General features: G+C 34.6%; 1 non-coding gene and 1 pseudogene across 1 annotated transcript; one reads left to right on the forward strand and one right to left on the reverse strand.

Annotated features, from left to right (window-relative positions):
* Nucleotides 1-3,856: 3,856 nt before the first annotated feature.
* On the reverse strand, nt 3,857-3,962 carry LOC143380890 (U6 spliceosomal RNA). The gene has a single exon (XR_013088759.2). It is a non-coding gene; the product is annotated as a U6 spliceosomal RNA (small nuclear RNA).
* Nucleotides 3,963-13,107: 9,145 nt separating this feature from the next.
* LOC143380658 (vesicle transport through interaction with t-SNAREs homolog 1B pseudogene) lies at nt 13,108-13,798 on the forward strand (annotated as a pseudogene).
* Nucleotides 13,799-20,356: the final 6,558 nt, after the last annotated feature.

The following is a 20,356-nucleotide window of genomic DNA, read 5'->3' on the forward strand; positions in this document are numbered from 1 at the left end:
ACTATGTGAATATGATGTTACTGGTCTCTACACTTAAAAACAGTTAAAATGTAATATATATATACACACACACACATACATACATACACACACACACACACATACACATACAGCACAGTTATTCCACTGAATCATATAAATGACATAACTATGAGAGCATAACATTAAAATATACAAATGGAAATAAATTTACATTGGTGATCCATTAGCCTCAGCCTCCCAAACCACTGGGATTACAGGCATGTGCCACCATATGCAGCTCATTTCTGTATTTTTAAAAGGGGAAATGTTAAAAAGAATGTAGAAGAAATATACTCTCACCAGAGGATGAACAGAAATTAAGAGTAATAAAAATGAACTCCAAATTCTGTCTAAAAATGAGTCCTCGTAATGTCCTAATAGAAGTACCTAGTCACCAGTGGCAATAAAATATTTCATAAATTGAAAGATATTTTTTTTGCAAGACCTAGTTCAGTTCAGTGAAAACAAAAACTAGCCATTTATGTCAGTGAGATATGGTGTTTTCAAGATTTCTTTTTTCTTCTTTTTATGTTTGGTTCACACCTAGAGAAGTTTATGAGTTTTTTCCAAGCTTTGCAGCTATACACACTCAATATTTCCCTGAAAATATGTGTTCACCTTGAAGGTAAAAAGCATATAAATTTAAAATACTTTTCTTCTTTTCATGTTTTAGAAAGAGGACTTGAAATTTTTCATCTGTGATGGTCACTATCCACATGGTATGTTTGTCTCAAACTTTAAATGAATGTTTTTTCTTGCATAACAAATTTTTCCATGAATTTGTACACAGCATTATACATTTTAACTACAGTCTAGTTTTTTAAGATGTATGAGTTCTTTATAAAATATATAAATTTTGTTGCCTCAAAGTGGAGACATTTGTCAAAAGAAATCAGCAGGTTTTTTTCCCCCCTTTTGGAATAAGTGGGGCATTTCCTTTTTTGCAGGAAACATTTCCAGGACACTTAAAAGTTTTTTGTTTTTTTTTTTTCATTTTGTGCTAATGGGGATTGAGTCTAGGGTGTTCTACCACTGAGCCACATCCCCAGCTCTCTTTATTTTATTTTTTTAAATTTTAGACAGGAACTCACTAGTTTTCTGAGTCTGGTCTCAAGTTTGCAATCCTCCTGCTTCAGCCTCTTAAGCAGCTGGGATAAAAGATGTGCTACCATGCCTTGCTGAACACTTGAGAATTGAAAAGAATAGATATACAATATTTTACTCTGCTCTCTGTCTTTATTTCTATTTTTCTATATCTTTCTGTCTCTCTCTGTGTCTCTTTCTCCATTTCTCTCTCTCTTTATTATTTATACTTTTCATTTAGAATTTTAAACCACTGACTTTGTTATAGCGTTTATATTCACAGACAAGCATTCAATTTCTCAAAAACATAGTGAGGTATATTAAGAACAATAACTACATTCTTATCTATCTTAATCTTATTATTTTTTTTCCTAAAAATATTGCCCTAGGTGTCTATTGAGAGCAAAATCTTCCAGAAATGTATACTGAGCCAAATTCAGAAACTGCTTTCTTTATTCGATTTAACAAGTTATTGCTCCATTGTGCTGAGTGGCTCCCTAGTGTACCAAAAGATCAGGAGGAGTCCCAAAAGCACATAACTTAGTCTCAATTGGCAATCAGACTGGGAGAGTTAGATTTGTGCATACCCCATGTCCGTCCTGAAAATAATGTTCTATGCTAGATAGATATGATTAATTAGAATTTATTATCTGCTGATAATTCAACTTGTCTCCTAAATGATATGACAGTAATAATACACTTAAGTATTATAAAATATGCAAATGAATCTATCTTATGTATTATAAAATACATAAATGGCATAGAAATCTTGTATCCAATAATGTATTTCTGGCTGGGGATATAGCTAAGTTGGTGGAGTGCTTGCCTTGCATGCACAAGGCCCTGGGTTCAATTCCCAGCACCACACACACACACACACACACACACACACTCACTCACACACACACACACACATATACACACAAACAAATGTATTCTGATGTCATTGAAGAAAGTGTGGCAAAGAAAAGCTAATTATAAGAGAAATATGGTGAAGGCATGAGTTAGATAAATTCACAAAATATAGCCTAAGATCTAAATAAATGCTCACTGCTGTTTAGAGTACATTCTTTGGAGTATGTTTATATTGCTGAATAATGGAATGTGAGGACTGGTAGGTTCTCATATAAATGTTGAGGCTTTTAGCCTTCATTCTAAAAATAACAAGACAACGTGCATAAAATTAGCCAAAGGGTGATAAATATAAGTAGAATGAAGTTGAAAAGATACTGTGAACAGGACTCAAGTGAAGACTAAAGAAAATAAAGGTTGAAAGAACAAAATCATTATAGAGAAACTGGAAGATTCTACTTGGTATAGCAGCAGAAAGGCCCTGAGAATTAGTTATTGATTGGAGGAAAGTAGAGTGAAAAATGAAGGGTAGATCACAAGTTTCTGGTCTTACACACAGACATACACACAGAGGAGAGAGAGAGAGAGAAAGAGAGAGAGAGAGAGAGAGAGAGAGAGAGAGAGAGAGAGAGAGAGAGAGAGAGAGAGAATTCAACTAGTTGATTAAAAAATAGGTAGATACAAATAAAAATCTTTAAGTGTGTGTCTCTTTTAGTGAGAACTTTAAATAAGAAGTGGTTGCTTGGTTTTCCTTTTTGTCCTTCTTTAGACTCCCTGGCAGTTGTGACCCGTGTGCTTAGACACAGAGTCTTGATGCAATTTGCAATGTCTTCTCTCTGTAGCACAGCACCCACTGCCTTATCTTAGATAATCTTGCTTGCTTTTAAGGTCTTGGCAAACACATATTCAGGGAGGACCTCTCCACCTTTAGAAGATGTCCTTGCCCTTGAAATCACTAACCTGCAACATGGTTTCTTTACCCAAGGTCATTTTTCATTCATCAGAGATGGAGCCACTGAGTGTTAGTGTGTCCTGGGCAAAGTTCTAGAAAGCCCTTTCAGGAAAGCATTTCATGAAACAAAGTTCTTGTCCTGAATGTGATTATACTCTACAGGGAAGAGACAAAAGTCATTACAAAGAACTGTACTGTATATTATGTTAAATAGTATTTAATATTAATTATAACAATAACACAGAGGAGGGAAATAGGAGTTTTGGTTCTTTTCAAAAAATTTAAATAGGGTAGTTAGGGAATATTTCACCAAGAAGGTGATATGTAAATAAGACAAAAAGGCCACAAGTCAACAGCCATATGACCTCATCTGAGAGAAAGATACTCCAGAATGAGGGCAAGACAGAAATGGTGCCCAAAGCCCTCAACATCGTTCCAGATTCTTCCCACTGCTCAATTCCAAAATCGCCTCTCAACTCCCCCCAACCTCACACATGATTGTGGATAGTTGAAGAACCATGTTTACTACTGGATACTCAAAATTGTATTTTATCTGTTGCTATTGGACAAATTATCACAAAATATAGTGTAATAAAACAATTAGTATTCATTAACTTTGGTGGAATCGATGGGTTAATGATACTAAGCTTCTTCGCTGGACAGTTCTCCCGTAACTTCTCACCAAGTTCTAGCTAGGGATGCTGTCCCACGAAGGTTTAACTGAGACTGGAAAACTTGATTGCAAGATGGCCAACAATACAAGGCTTGGGCCTAGATTTTTGTTGTTGTTTTTGTTTATTTATATCAGTACTAAGTATTGAATACACACTGAGCAAGCTCTCACCACTAAGTTCCACCTCCAGATTTTAAATTTTATTTTTCATTTTTTTTTATTTTGAGACAGGTCTTCCTAAGTTGCCCATGGGACCTGTTATTTTTGTTTTGTTTTAAAATATGGAATGCTTCTTGAATTTGCATGTCATCCTTGCACAGGGCCGTGCTAATCTTCTCTGTATCATTCTGATTTTAGTATATGTGCTGCCAAGGTGAGCACAAAAGACCTATTATTAATGGATGATCTCAGTTTCTCTCCACATGAACCTGTCCACAGGAAGTCGAGGGCTTCCATGACATAAAATGGGCTTCCTTTAAAATAAGCAAGCCCAAACAGACAGGGGCTTGGGTGGGGGGTGGGGAGGAGGAGGAGAAGGAAGCAGCTATTCTATTTGGACCTAATTTTAGAAATTATACGCCATCATTCATGACACTTTTTCTTTTTCATGACACATTATTCTATTTGTTAAAAGCAAGTTACTAAATCCGGGCCTCATTTAACGGGAGGACAAAGAGACTCTACTCTTTAAAATGAGAACTGTCAAGATCACCAGCTACATTTTTAAATGACTACAAGAGAGTATAGCAAGATTCCTAGGAAAAAGTAAGTTTAAACAAAGTTCCCTGACTTGCAAATTAAAAGTAATAACAATGAGGCTGGGAAGGTTGAATCATATTATTTGTCAGAAAGGATGATGCCCCCATCAGAAAATGAACTCCAATTTCATGTGGCAAATGGAGCAGTGGGCAGAAATCAAATTAATAGATTTGTGGATGCTCTGCTACTGGGAGAGCATATATTAGTGAAAAGCAAAGGGGTTTAGTGCATTTTAATATGGGTTTTGTATTCATTTAAAGGTCTTATTTTCTTCATAGCTAAAGTTTCATACCTATTCTATAAAACCCACACCAAAGATTGTATACCTTAAACACTGAAAAGCACATTAGTAGGACAATTTCAAAGAGCTTGCAAGTAACATTGGCTGCAATGGAAATTGTTTTCTCATAAGCATCAGCATATCCACATATGATACTATGATTTAGGATGAAATGTATAAAACTAAAGCATAAGTATATCAGAAAAGAAGCTTTCAAGTGACAAGTGATTCGATTTTTCTCTGAAGAGCAAAGCATGTCTCAATGACTGGAAAAAGAATGTTAGTAAAGTTTTGAGGGAGCCACTCTATTGCAGTCTCTAGTAATCCTTCATACTATTAGCACACTTCTTTATAATGACGTTTTGTCTCTTTCTTGTAGAGTATAATCATATTTAGGGCAGGAACTTTTTCTTTTTTATGAAATGCTTTCCTGAAAGGGCTTTCTAGTACTGTGCCTGGGAAACACTAGAATATGATATTGAGCTCAACATCATATGTTAAAATATAGACCCAGAGCCTTTTAAATAAAGAACTTGAAATATTTCTAGTTGTATATAAATCTACTTTTGCAAGATTGACTAGTAAATACTTATCTTTAATATATCACTTGCACATACCATGTTCTTTGTTTATATTAATCATATTAATATTCCCTTCCCTAAAGGTTTGTTGTTTAAGGGAACCGATGTCTCACAGAAGTCATATAGAAATAACATATAAGTGATGATGTCCTGACATCTTTCTCTGCTCAGTTTCCAATAGAAGACGATTTTATCTAATTTTCTCAATCATTGAGTTTTGTCTCACATTTCTTTTTTATTGTGACTTAGTTCAAAATTGCAACACTTCTTTTTAAAGTTCATAATAAAGAAGATCTTTTATAGTTAAAATAACAAAAGTTTATATCCCGTTGGTATATAATTTTATGCATTCAACTCAAAGAACTGTACATTCAAAATAGACAAAGAACTGTACATTCAAAAAGGTATTCAAAATACCTTAAGTAAATTTTACATGAATTTTAAAAAGTACAAAAACAGAAGAGAAACAAACTCCAGAATTGTATATATTGAGCAAAAAGGCCATTTTCATATTCTAAATGTTTTATCATATAGATGTGTGTGTGTGTGTATGTGTGTGTGTATATATATATATATATATATATATATATTTTTTTTTTTTTTTTTTTTTGGTGTGTATGTGTGTATGTGTGTGTGGTGCTGGGAATTGAACCCAGGGCCTTGCGCATACAAAGCAAGTACTCTACCAATTGAGCTATATCCCCAGCTCAAAACTAGATATATTAATAAAAATATATTTTTTATTTATATGCCTGAGCACATGGCCAGGCACATAGCAATTCATAGCTGGATTCAAGGCAGACATTATTTTTTGTGCTGTGAAATTCACTGGAACACATATTTCTAGACAATTAAATGTTATATAAAATAAAGAGACTCATATTTGATTTTTTATCCATATATTTTCCCCTATGGTGGCTTACATTTTCATTTAAAGTCTTAACACAGAATTTAATATTCACAGAATAAAGATTTCTCAGCATTCTGATATTTGGCACATAGTTTTCTTAACTATTGTGGACATCAATCATTTATTTCAATTGTGAAATGTTTAAATTTAAATACATTTTAAATTAGATTTTGAGGCCTCAAGCCAGCATTAGTTGCTAATCATTTCATTCATTTGTTTAGATAGAATCAATTCTTGAAAAGTGCAATTGAAGTCTGAGAAGCAGATAGATCTTTATCTACTGAAGTGAACCATGTTCCTTCTCCTGCTCATGTGCTTAAGAGTGAAAAATTCCTAGTAAGAAGTTTGCCTTTGAAGAGGGAAATGAAGGACGAAAGACGCAGAACATCTTAGATAAAAGGTTCAGAGCTTTTGACACTTTATTTGAATATGGAAATTAGACCTTTACCTTTATACCAACCTTTGAATATTCTCATATAACACACTTCATTATGAGAATGAAGAAATTCAGAGTCGAGAGCTTTGGGTCTCATTCTTGGCTGTGTATCAGAGTCATCTGGGAAACTTCACACACTTGTGATTTTAATGTTCTCTTTCCAGAGATTCTGATTTAATTCACATGAGTTGTGGCTTGAACACTGGGATTATTACAATATCCTTGGGTAATTTTTTTTAATTTAATTTTTTTTTTTTTTTTTTTTTTTTTGCAAACCTGGGAATTGAACCCAGGGCCTCACACAGGCTAAGCAAATGCTCTCCCATTGAGTTACAATTAACCTTTTTTTTTTTTTTCAAATTTTACTTTGAGAGAGGGTCTTACTAAGTTGCCCTGGATGGCCTTAAATTTATGATCCCCTTGCCACAGCCTCCTGAGTAGTTGGGATTACAGGCATGTGTCACTACACCTGGCTTTGGGTGATTCTTAAATGTGGGAACATTTGAAAAACAGTGACCTAAAAAAAGGGAATAAAATGGAGTTGAAGTAAATATTGCAAACCTTCCTTCCCAATACCTGATTTGTGATAAGAAAAGAATTTATAAAATACCAGGATTCCCAAATCAATAGGTAACTGTAGTTTACATGTTTTGTTCCCTGAGTTAGTTTGTAAACATATAAATTAACAAGTTTCATAAGCAAAATTATTATAAATCTTTAAAAAGATGATTCTTTTCAAAATGATCTTATTTCCAAAATAAACTATTAGTCTCCACTGTGATTAAGATTGGGCAATTTAAAGATCCATATTTCTCTGTCATAAGATGTGGACACCAGAGAGGAAGTTGTATTTAGATGTTTAACTTCATCTCTACCATCAAAGAACACAGTTAATGCAACTTTCAACTGTAAAAATTCTAATGTTCTTGACAACACACTAAATAATATAGTGTAAAAGGATCTACTTATATTTAATTCTCCAATATGAGAAAAAATTCTATTTTACAAATTATATTTGTGGTTAAAAATTTTGATTGTGTGGGAAATCATTGCAGTTTTTGTTCTCTATACTCCTATTTCCTCTAGTAAAGTCTATTAAAAAGAAAGAAAGTGATGTATAGTGTGCCCTCAAAGCTTTTAGAGTGAATAATATCCAGCTTTTCTGGTGCTAACATTGCCTAGTGATAATGGTAATGATGAATCCCTGTGCAGACTCCCTTAGATATTAGGAAAATGATTTCTCTTAACTCATATTAAGTTTTACAGCAGTTGCCTGTCTTTGAAAAATACACCTTAAGAGCTAAAAATATTACTTCACTTAAACAACTACAGTTGTTTGCAAAAAAGCATACCATGTCTGGGAATTACAAATCTAAACTGAAATAAATAAATGTGTGCCTTGTGGGTCCAGTCTTTGGGAAAAGCAGGGAAATACTAACATGACGTACACTAGAGCTATATCTCAACTTTATGTGCACCTGATTTTGTAGCCATAGTAAATTCTTTGAAAAATTTGTATCCAAATTACCAATAAAAAAATCCCATACCCTGAGCTTCCCAATGATAGTCTTTGGGAAATTCAGACTGAAGTTGCAGTGATAAAAAAAGTTATTTGAAGAACAATGCCAACATAAAATAAAGATTGTAATATGTTCACTATATCTAATAACTGGTAGCTCAATTTTGTTAATGTATCCAGTAAGGTATAAGCCACATGGAGATCCTGTGTGGAGGTTGCTTTCATAATCTATATACATCCTTTCCTTACCTTCCCACCTAGGTGTCCCTAGTAAAGATTCTTAATGTCTTCACAATCAAAATACTATTATAAAAATCTAATTCTTCTTTTTCCTTCTCTTTTTCCATTCATTTTGTATACTACTACCAGATTTCAAATCATATTAAACTATTCGTTTAATTTATTCTTCTAACAATACTTTCATTGACTATTTACCAAGTTTCAAACACTATATGAAACACACAGGATACAATGGTGGGAAAAAGGGAGTTTATCTGTGTGTGCTCCCATGGCCTTTACTATGTATGCCTACAGAAAGTGATCTCCCTTCCTCTTCTTATTAGAAAGTTAATTCTACCACATCAGGGACCTATCATGATGAAATCATTCAGTAATCTTCCTTGCAAGTGTTATCTCCAAATATAGTCATGTTGGGAGTTAGGACTTTAACATATGAGGGACAAACCTCAGTTTATAACACAGCTTGGGTAAGCAGTGAGTTCGGTAATCTCTCAGGATCTGTTGTGGATTGTTCTAGGTCCCTACCCCAACCATGGACACCCAAATCTATAGATGCTCAAGTACCTTTTAAAAAATAGTGTAGTATCTGCATATAACTTTACATGCTTGTATGCTTTATTACTTATATTTCCCACTTGAATTTTTTTCATGACAGTAGGGTATATTTTGACATGTTTATACAAACATGGAATATATCTTATTTTAATTAGGATCCCAATCTTTTGGTTGCATCTGATGTGAAAATTAATTGTGGTACATTCATGTATGTACACAGGAAAGTCGAGTCAGACTCATTCCAATGTCTTTCCTATTCCTATCCCCACACCGGTCCCTTCATTGCTTTTGGTGTAATCCTCTGAACTTCTGTTCTTTCCCTCTACCCCCACCCCTTGTGGATTAGCTTCTACGTATCAGAGAAAACATTTAACCTTTGGTTTTCTGGGATTAGTTTATTCACTGTGCATGATAGTCTCCAGATCTATCCATTTCTCCGTAAATATCATAAAGTCATTCTTTATTATGGCTGAGTAATATTCTATTGTGTACATATACCACATTTTTAATTTTGGGGGGTACTGAGGATTGAACCTAGGGTGTAATTCAGTGGTGGGTGCTCCACCAATGAGTTACATCTCCATCCCTTTATTTTACTTTGGAGACAAAGGCTTTCTGAATTACTGAGGCTGGCTTCAAACAGGTGAAGCTCCTGCCTCATCCTCTCCAGTATTTGGAATTACTGGCACGTGCTGCTGCACCTAGCCGTCTTGTATACTTTAAATGATTTCTAGGTTACTCACAATACCTAATACAATGGAAATGCTATATAAATAATTGTTATTCTCTATTGTTTGTGGAATAATGACAAGAAAAATATTCTCTATATGTCTAGTAAAGACACAATTAAAGACTGGGGTTGTGCCTCAGCAGTAGAACACTCACCTAGCACTTGAGAGATGCTGGATTTGATCCTCAGCACCACATAAAAACAAATAAGTAAAATATAGGTATTGTGTCCAACTACAACTAAGAAATATTTTTAAAAGACAATTAAAAATATTTTAGATCCACAGTTGGGTGAATCTATGGATGCAGAACCCAGAGATACAGTGCACTGATTATATGTGATAATAATTCTGTTAATCAAAGACATTTTTTTCATCAATAATTGTTTTATTATTTCTTGATAGATTTGATATATGAATTAAAAACTCTCTATAGGTGACAAAAGGATTGCTTTTAGTATTTTCCATAAGGCATTTTAAAAATTAATTCACATTTTAAAACTCAGACTATTTCAATAATAACCAAAGCATGGATCAAAGTTTAAGAGTGCAAAGACTTATTTTTAAAGGCTATGTGTGATTTTCAAGGCTCTATGCAACATAACATCATTTTATTATTGATTTAAATAAATATTTAAAATAAATAAATGATAAAACTAAAAGGGTAAGTTGCAACAATATAGGACCTTCTAGTAAAGCAGTTTCCCAATATTTCAGTGCATCAGAATCTAAATTAGTCATTAAATGCTAACTCATTTTCCTGAGCACCAAGACAGCTAATACATTTTCTAGATTGACTTATTAAATTAGTTTCCAAATGTGTAAAACCTGGACTTTGCATACAGATAAAGCATTACGAAGAATGAAAAACGTAACATGATGCATGAGATACAGTGTTTTTTTCTTTTGTTGGGAACTTCCTTGAGAGCAAGAACTTCACTGAGAAAGAAAAGTATGCTGATGAGTCTGTGAAACATCACGGAAAGTTACAAAATAACATTGAATTAAGAAACTTTAATGGGAATAAGTGAGCTATTTGGATTAGTGATGCCCTGTGTAGATTGTCTTTTGTACCCATGAATTAAACTACTATGGGAAAAAATGGTATGGAAGAGTATTGACCAGAGAATAGGATATTGATGGAGATAGTTGAGTTTCTCAAGATTTAAGATAGGGGAAAAGAAATGTGGTAAATTTGGAGATCATTACATGACCATAGTGATATTGAGTTTAACAGAAAACATGTGGTTGTAATCACAATTCAGATGAGAAGTTTGGCTCTATTTGCAAAGATGAAAAAGAAGTGTTAGAAAGGATAAGAAACAACTGGAATTCTTGTATGTTGATATTGAGAATGTAAACAAATATATCAATTTGAAAAACTGTCAGATTCTTTTGTAATAATGCAAGTACCAAAATTACATAATAGAGTAATTCCCTTTACATATAGATCCAATAGAAATTCATACCAATATATCCCAAAAGGCATTCACAAAATGTTCACTATGGTAGTAGTGACATATCTTAAAATTTGTTATTTTTGTCAGGCATGTGGATACACACCTACAGTCCCAGTGACTTGGGAGGCTGAGGCAGGAGGACCACAAGGCTGGCTGCAGTTATTTATTGAGAGCCTGTCTCAAAATAAAAACAGAACTGGAATGTAGCTCAGAGGTAGGAAAAAACCCTTAATGTGATATCCTAATAAGGCACACATGCACTCAAACATACACCCCAGTTATTTTTGTTCTCTCAGCTGTTTATTAGACTTATATAGATTGAAAAGGCTATACAGAAACACACACACACACAATAAAATACATACACTATTAATACGATATATATACTATAATATATAATAGGATATAAAATATATTATCCTAATTCAATGTAAAATTACGTAAATTTATTTTTCTACATTTTCCTTGGTGAACTATAGGGTTTTTTTTTTCAGATTAACAATGGATATTTTGATATTTTAATGAAATTACCTAAATAATATTTATGTATGAGATGTTTTGTGAAGTTGTTGGATATTATGATGTGTGTACCTTCAGCTTTATCAAGTATTACCACATTGCTCTTCAAAGTGTTTATAACAATATTCATACACCATCTAATGGCTCTCCTTTAATATTCATTATAATTTTATTTGTTGACAATTGTATTTCAGTGTGTTCTTTTTTATTTCCTTGCCAGGATTACTAAAGAGGGTCAAAGTCTCTTGATAGTTCATTGATGTTTTTGTGTTTCCTTTTCTGTGACATGCATATTCATATATTTTTCCTAAATTTTTATTGGCTTATTTATTTGTATGATCAGTTTATATATTCTCTATATTGGTCCATTGTTAATCATATGCATTATTAATGTTTTTCCCTTAGCTCATATCTTGTCTTTTCATATTTTAGTAGGTCTTTAGTGGAGAAAACTTTTTTTACCTCTTTCTAAAAATTTCTTCTAATTAGTTATACATGAAAGAATAATGCATTTTGACATTTTATACACAAATGGAGCACAACTTCTAATTCCTCTGGTTGTACATGGTGTAGAGTCACACTGGTCATGTAATCATACATGTATATAAGGTAATAATGTCCATCTTTTCCCACCATCTTTCCTACTGTACCCTCACTTCCATTTGCCCAATCCAAAGTTCCTCATTCTTCCCTACCTACCCCCCATTATGGATCAGCATCTGCTTATCAGAGAAAACATACATTTGGCCTTTGGGTTTATGGGCTTGATTTATTTCACTTAGCATGATATTCTCTAGTTCCATCCATTTATTTGCAATGCCATAATTCCATCTTCTTTAAGGCTGAGTAATACTCCATTATGTGTATATATCATATTTTCTTTATACACTCATCTGTTGAAGGGCAGTAGGTTGGTTCCATACTTCAGTATTGTGAATTGAGCTGAGCTGCTATAAACATTGATGTGGCTGTGTCACTGTAGTATGCTGATTTTAAATCCTTTGGGTATAGACAGAGGAGTGGGCTAACTGTATCACATAGTGGTTCCATTCCATGTTTTTGGTGGAATCTCCATACTTCTTTCCAGAGTGGTTGACACCATTTTTTAGTCTCACCAGAAATATATGAGGATATACTTTCCCCCACATTCTCCCCAACACATTTTATTACTTATATTCTTGATAACTGCCATTCTGACTGGAATGAGATGAAATCTTAGAGTTTAATTTGCATTTCTCTAATTGCTAGAGATGTCCAAACCTTGAACTATACTACAGGGCAATAGTAACAAAAATGGCATGGTATTGGCACTAAAATACACATGTAGACAAATGGTACAGAATAAAAGACACAGAGACAGACCTACATAGATATGGTCATTTATACTAAACAAAGGTGCCAAAAACATGCAATGGGGTTCCGGGCATTGGTGGTGCGGTGGTAGCCGTGATGGCTTTGGGATTGGGAGGCTGACCGCTGGGCTAGGAGCAGGCCCAGGGCCTAGAATCTCAGTGGCCGCTTTTTAAGCACGGCTTCACCATGGCCACCTTGGCCGCCTCCTCTGAATATTTGGAGAAGCTGCACGAAATCTTCCGCGGCCTCCATGAAGACCTACGATGGGCACCTCAGCGGCTGCTGGGGACGGCCAGGACCGAAGAGAAGAAGAAGTTGATCAGAGATTTTGATGAAAAGCACCAGGAAGCAAATGAAGCGCTGGCAGAGATGGAGGAAGAGCTACGGTCTGCACCCCTGTCCTTCCGTAACCCCATGATTGTCTAAGCTGCGAAACTACAGGAAGGACCTTGGCAAACTCCATCGGGAGGTGAGAAGCACACCTTTGACAGCAGCCACACCTGGGGGCCGAGGAGACATGAAGTATGGCACACACGCTTTAGAAAATGAGCATATGAATGGGCTGCATTCACAAAGGGCATTGCTTCTGCTAGGCATTGGAAGCCTAAACAGGGCCACTCAAAGCATTGAGCGTTCTCATCGGATTGCTACAGAAACTGACCAGATTGGCTCAGAAATCATAGAAGAGCTGGGGGAGCGATGAGACCAGCTGGAACGTACCAAGAACAGACTTGAAAACTTGAGCAAAAGTCGAAAGATTCTCCGTTGGATGTCCAGAAAAGTGACGACCAACAAGCTGCTGCTTTCCATTATCATCTTACTGGAGCTAGCTATCCTGGGAGGCCTGGTTTATTACAAATTCTTCCGTAAGCATTGAAATTGCGATAGGGAAAGGTGTGTGGATCAGAACCTTGACCCTGTGGACAAATGTTATTAGGGAGTGGAATAAGCATGTGGCTGCTGTGGGCTAACAGTTCAAGGATGCACTGTGTAGCCAGACTGGGAGGAGGAAGGGCAGCCAGAAAAACCACATAGATGTGAAGGAACAATGACAAGACCAATATGATATACCAAGGTAATAAATGCAGTTTATGACTTCTGCAAATTTACATAGTACTGTAACATATCAATACCTTGTGAATTTAAAAAAAAAAAAAAAAAAAAAAAAAACATTTACAGTAGTATTATTGGTCACCAAAATGGAGAGGGGGAACTTTACAATCGTGAAAATGTATCCATGTTCTTATTAAGGCAGTATCAGTCCAGCCAACCATTTAGTATCTGTCCCCTTGAATGCTTTGCAAATCTGGAATGCCCATCGTGAAATGTGCCAGTGCACAGTGTTTCCTAGATTCTCACACGTTCTTCATTTTCTGATTCATCTGGTGAACTGGGAGTAGGAAGTTGGTCATAGACAATGTGTCCTCCTTCCCTTGTCTGACCAAAACTTGAAGCAGTCACATCCACTGCCAGGCTAGCTGTAGCCTTCGCCTCTTCATCTGAAGTGGCCAACCGAGGATTGACTTCAACAAGATCCAATGCTGACAGCAACCCTGGAAGAATAAGTATCAAAATCTCAGAAAATCGCCTAGCTGGTGCTTTTAGTGAGGGTTGTCCCACTTGGACAATGAGAACAAGCCAAGGTAAAAACAGGAGCACTTTTCACTATAAAATTATCTATTGTAAGAAAGCCCCTTGCACCTCATCCTCTTATCCATCAATTCAAGTTAAAACACTATAAGCTGAAGTACTGAAAGAAACCTTTAAGGTAATCAAATAATTCATCCCTATTCAGCTAACATAATAGGCCTAGCTATCAGGCTTTCTAATGCTCTATCTGTTTTTGTTATTGTTTTGGGGGGTGCTGGGGATCAAACTCAGGACCTTCTGCGTGATACGCACACACTGTGCCACTGAGCTACATCCCCCACCCCGTTTGTATCCCTTAAGACACTGTACCACGTGCCCTAAAATGTATATTCTTATCCCTTCATGCTTGAGTTCTGAGGAAAGTTCTACATCTGATACATTTTTTATGTCTCCCAGCAGACTGGCCCAGCATCTTACACTTGGCCATGGGAAGATACAGTCATATGTTGCCTTCTATGAGGGTTTGAGAACTTTTGCCCAAGTCCTCAGCATTGTTCTTTGGCCTGGAGGGGAAGGGAAGAACCTATCCAGATCTTCTTCCCTCCCCTTCTACATAGCCAACTTCTCTAGAACTAACTTCTTAATTGGTTAATCTGGATAAAGTTAATCTACCTCTTTGAGAGTCATCTGAATAAACTAGTGTTCAAGAATACAGTATCTAAGAATATTTGGTGTGACTATAAAGACTAGAATCATGGGTGTATACACCTAGTGGCTTATTGATATTATGTTATAGTACATGATACTTAGTGTCATTGTATCTGTTCAGTGTGTTGTCTTAGCAGAACATAGCTGATTGCAGTGTGCAAAACTGCAACGACCAGGCATGTTACCATAGTATTTCCATCATTTTGTCCATATGACCTGTCTCTCTGACGGTTTATGTCACTGATTTATACTGGCTAAACCTGCACCCTGAACCTATCCCAAAAGTAATAATCAGAGAGTGTGTGCTACTATTACCTATGTTTCCTGTCTACTGCCATCCTGCAAATTAAAGAAAACTGTTTGATGTAAAAAAAAAAAAAAAAAAAAAAAAAAAAAACATGCATTGGACAAAAGATAAGCCTCCTCAAGAAGCAGTCCTGGGAAAATTAGAAATCCATTTGTAACAAAATGAAATTAAGCCTCTATCTCTTAACCTGCACAAAACTCAACTCAAAGTGGTTCAAATATTTAGTTGAGAAAACTTTTTATATTATTATTATTTTAATATTATCTCCTTGGCTATCAGTGATGTGTTGCTGAGAAAACACAGATAACTATTTACATTTCACTAAGTAAACTGTTCACTTAGAATTTTTATGTTGTTTATAATTTTCTTCATGTTTTTATTTTTATTAAATTTGTTATTTCATAATTTTTGTTATCATAAATGTATCTTAAAATATTTCCTGATATTTACTGTTAGATAGTTACACGTTTTATTTATCATTGTTCTTGTGGCCATTAGCTACATAACTAGTCTCTCTTGATAATTCTAATAATGAGTCTGAAGTATCTCATTGGTATTTTTCTATGTAATACCACAGAGGAATGTAACATCAATTTGAATGAATCCTACAAATATCTCTTTAAGAAAAGCAGTGTATTTCAAGTGCATAAATACAATATTGTGTAACTGATATAACATTTTATAACAAAATAATAATCTCTGAACAATCAGAATCAAGGACATTAACATAAGTATACATTCAAATACTTATAATGTGTATTTTTTGAACTAACATTACTTGATGAATACATAACATTCTTTTCTTTTTCTTTGATTTAAATAAAATGCTTTGAATATTTTGCCAATGATTTCAATGTTTGCTGCAGGTATTTATAGATAAATCCATGTTAAGAATATATCTTTTGGCCAGGCAAAGTTGCTCATACCTGTAATCCCAACAACTCCGGAGGCTGAGACAGGATCACAAGTTCAAAGCCAGCCTCAGCAATGAAGAGGTGCTAAGCAACTCAGTGAGACCCTGTCTCTAAATAAAACACAAAATAGGGCTGGGGATGTGGCTCAGTGGTTGAGTGCTTCTGAGTTCAATCTCCAATTAAAAAAAAAAAAAAGAATGTGTCTTTCTATTACTAGTTTGCTTATTAGAAGAATCAGAAGTCTTTTTATTTATAATATAATATAATATATTTAAATTACATTAATAGATATTTCGAATTAATTTTTAATTAATTGCATTGTTGCATTTTAACATAGTATCACTTTGGCTTTGGCTCTTTAAAAATATGTGGATGTTTTACTCTAAATATTATATTTAGAATTCTTACTTCTATATTTCTAAGTGATATTGACTAATCAAGCACTCTGTGCTATAGCCCCAACCTTATTTCATACTTTTTAATCTATAATTCCAGTATTGATTTCCTTAGCAGTCAAACACCATGCAGGAATATTTTCACTTTTATTTGAGGATTCAATCCTCTGAGAGAGCATTGCTTCATTTCTTTCATTTTTCCCTACTATTAATAAATTATTGCTATTTTAGATTTTGTTTCCTCTGCTTTACTTATCAGACATTGCATAACTTCATTTTGAAGACCTGTTTGGGGATTGATTTATGGGTATAATTATTAGAGGATACTATTATTGCCACCTGAAGGTAAAAATATAAGAGTAAAATGAAATCTTTCTCCCAGGAAGAGAGACTACCCCAAATCCTTCCTTTTGGGTGTGCTGGCCACATGGACTCAGCTTTACATTGGAGCTACAGCTTCACTCTCTCCCTAGCTCAGAGGACATTTCTAGCTTTTTAATTGAAAGTAGATGGCAAATCCAGGGCTACTATCCATTGTTTTCTACCTGGAATATGCACCAGGAACAACTCCAGTTTTGGAATCAGATAGCATTCTGGTTTTCATTTTTCTCCTTCCTCTTTTATCCATTTTCATAAGGCTTATTTTTACCTGGAGGATATTTCAGGGTATCTCACTCTCCATGGAGAGAAGTGGAAGACATTGCCTGATTTCTAATGTGCCAGTATGCCTGAAAAATTCAGTTGTCGACTGCATATCCCCATCCACTTTAACTACATTGCTCTCAAGCAGCTCAGGTCTCATCCCTCCGACCATCATTTGCTGGCCAGCTGTCTTACACAGAGACTAGCTTTTTTTCTAGTCTCTGCTATTTTCTAGTGATGACAGCTTGACAAGTGCAAGCAAAATGCCTTTAAGAATCTGTTTCCCAAATATTTTATTTACTTATTTATTTATTTGAGGCTATGGTAAATGGGGTAGTTTTCCTTGTTTCCTTTTCTGAGGATTTGTCAGTGATATACAGAAATGCCTTTGATTTATGGTTGTTGATTTATATCCTGCTACTTTGCTGAATTCATTTCTTAGTTCTAGAAGTTTTCTGGTGGAACTTTTTGGGTCTTCTAGGTATAGAATCATCATCAACAAATAGTGCCAACTTGAGTTCTTCTCTTCCTATGTGTATTCCTTTGATTTCTTTCATCTAACTGCTCTGGCCAGTGTTTCAAGAACTATGTTAAATACAAGTGGTAAAAGGGGGCATCCCTGTTTTGTTCCAGTTTCTAGAGGGAATGTCTTCAATTTTTTTTTTTCATTTAGAATGATGTTGGCCTGGGGCTTAGCGTACATAGCCTTTATGATGTTGAGGTATGTTCCTCTTATCCCTAATTTTTCTAGTGTTTTGAACATGAAGATGTGCAGTATTTTGTCAAATGTTTTTCCTGCATCTATTGAGATGATCATATGATTCTTATCTTTAAGTCTATTAATATGATGAATTACATTTATCGATTTCTATATGTTGAACCAACCCTGCACCCCTGGGCTAAATCCCACTTGATCGTGGTACACAATCTTTTTGATATGTCTTTGTATTTGATTTGCCAGAATTTTATTGAGAATTTTTGCATCTATGTTCATTAGAGATATTGGTCTGAAGTTTTTTTTTTTTTTTTTTTTTGATGTGTCTTTGCCTGGTTTTGGAATCAGGGTGATATTGGCCTTATAGGATGAGTTTGGAAGTCCTCCCTTTTTCTATTTCCTGAATTAATTTGAAGAGTATAGGAATTAGTTCTTCTTTAAAAGTCTTATAGAACTTGGCTGTGTATCCATCTGGTTCTGGGCTTTTGTTTGTTGGTAGACTTCTGATGGCATCTTCTATTTTGTCACTTGAAATTGATCTGTTTAAATGATATATATCATCCTGATTCAATTTGGACAAATCATATGACTCTAGAAATTTGTCAAAGCCTTCAATGTTTTCTATTTTATTGGGGTACAAGTTTTCAAAATAATTTCTAATTATCTCCTGTATTTCTGTAGTGTCTGTTGTGATATTTCCTTTTTCATCACATATGTTAGTAATTTGAGTTTTCTCTCTCCTTCTCTTCATTAGCTAAGAGTCTGTCAATTTTATTTATTTTTTTCAAAGAACCAACTTTTTGGTCTGTAAATTTTTTTTGTTTCTATTTCATTGATTTCAGCTCTGATTTTAATTGTTTCCTGTCTTCTACTGCTTTTGGTATATATTTGTTCTTCTTGTTCTAGGGCTTTGAGAGGTAATGTTAAGTCATTTATTTGTTGATTTTTTTCTTCTTTTAAGGAATGAACTCCATGCAATGAACTTTCCTCTTAGAAGTGCCTTCATAGTGTCCCAGAGATTTCAACATGTTGTATTGGTATTCTCATTCACCTCTAATTTTTTTTTAAATCTCCTCCTTGATGTCTCCTGCATCCCATTGTTCATTCAGTAACATATTATTTAGTCTCCAGTTGTTGGAGTAGCTTTTATTTTTTATTTTATTATTGATTTCTAATTCCATTCCATTATGATCTGATAGAATGCAGGGTAGTATCTATACTTTTTTATATTTGCTAAGACTTGCTTTGTGGCATAATATATAGTCTATTTTAGAGAAGGAACCATGTTCTGCTGTGAAGAAAGTGTACTCACTTGTTGAAGGAAGAAATATTCTATATATGTCAGTTAGGTCTAAGTTATTGATTGTGTTATTAAGTTCTATAGTTTCTTTGTTCAGCTTTTGTTTAGAAGATCTATCCAGTGGTGAAAGAGGTGTGTTAAAGTCACTCTAAATTATTGTGTTGTGGTCTATTTGACTCTTGAACTTTAGAAGAGTTTTTTTGATGAATGTAGATGCTCCATTTTGGGGGGCATATATATTTATCATTGTTAAGTCTTGTTGGTGTATGGTTCCCTTGAGCAGTATGTAGTGTCCTTATTTATGCCTTTTGATTAACTTTAGCTTGAAGTCTATTTTATTTGATATGAGGATGGAAACCCCTGCTTGCTTCCATAGTCCATGTAAGTGGTATGATTTTTCCCAACCTTTTGCCTTCAGTCTGTGAATGTTGTTTCCTATGAGATGAGTCTCTTGGAGGCAGCATATTGTTGTTGTTGTTGTTGTTGTTTATCTAATCTGCCAGTCTATGTCTTTTGATTGGTGAGTTTAGAACATTAACATTCAAAGAAGACCTTAGTAGGTGGAAAGATTTACCTTGCTCTTGGATACACAGAATTAATATTATCCAAATGACCGTACTACCAAAAGCACTATATGCATTTAATGCACTGCCAATCAAAATCCCAATAACATTCCTCATTTAAATAGAAAAAGAAGTCATCAAATTCATCTGGAAAATAAGAGACACAGAATAGCAAAAGCAATCCTTAGCAGGAAGAGTAAAACAGGTAGCAACACTATACCATGCCTTAAATGATACTACAGAGGAATAGTAACAAAAACATAATGGTCTTGGCACCAAACCAGACTGGTATACCAATGGT

The sequence above is a fragment of the Callospermophilus lateralis genome, chromosome 14, assembly GCF_048772815.1.
Source record: "Callospermophilus lateralis isolate mCalLat2 chromosome 14, mCalLat2.hap1, whole genome shotgun sequence".
NCBI lineage: Eukaryota > Metazoa > Chordata > Mammalia > Rodentia > Sciuridae > Callospermophilus > Callospermophilus lateralis.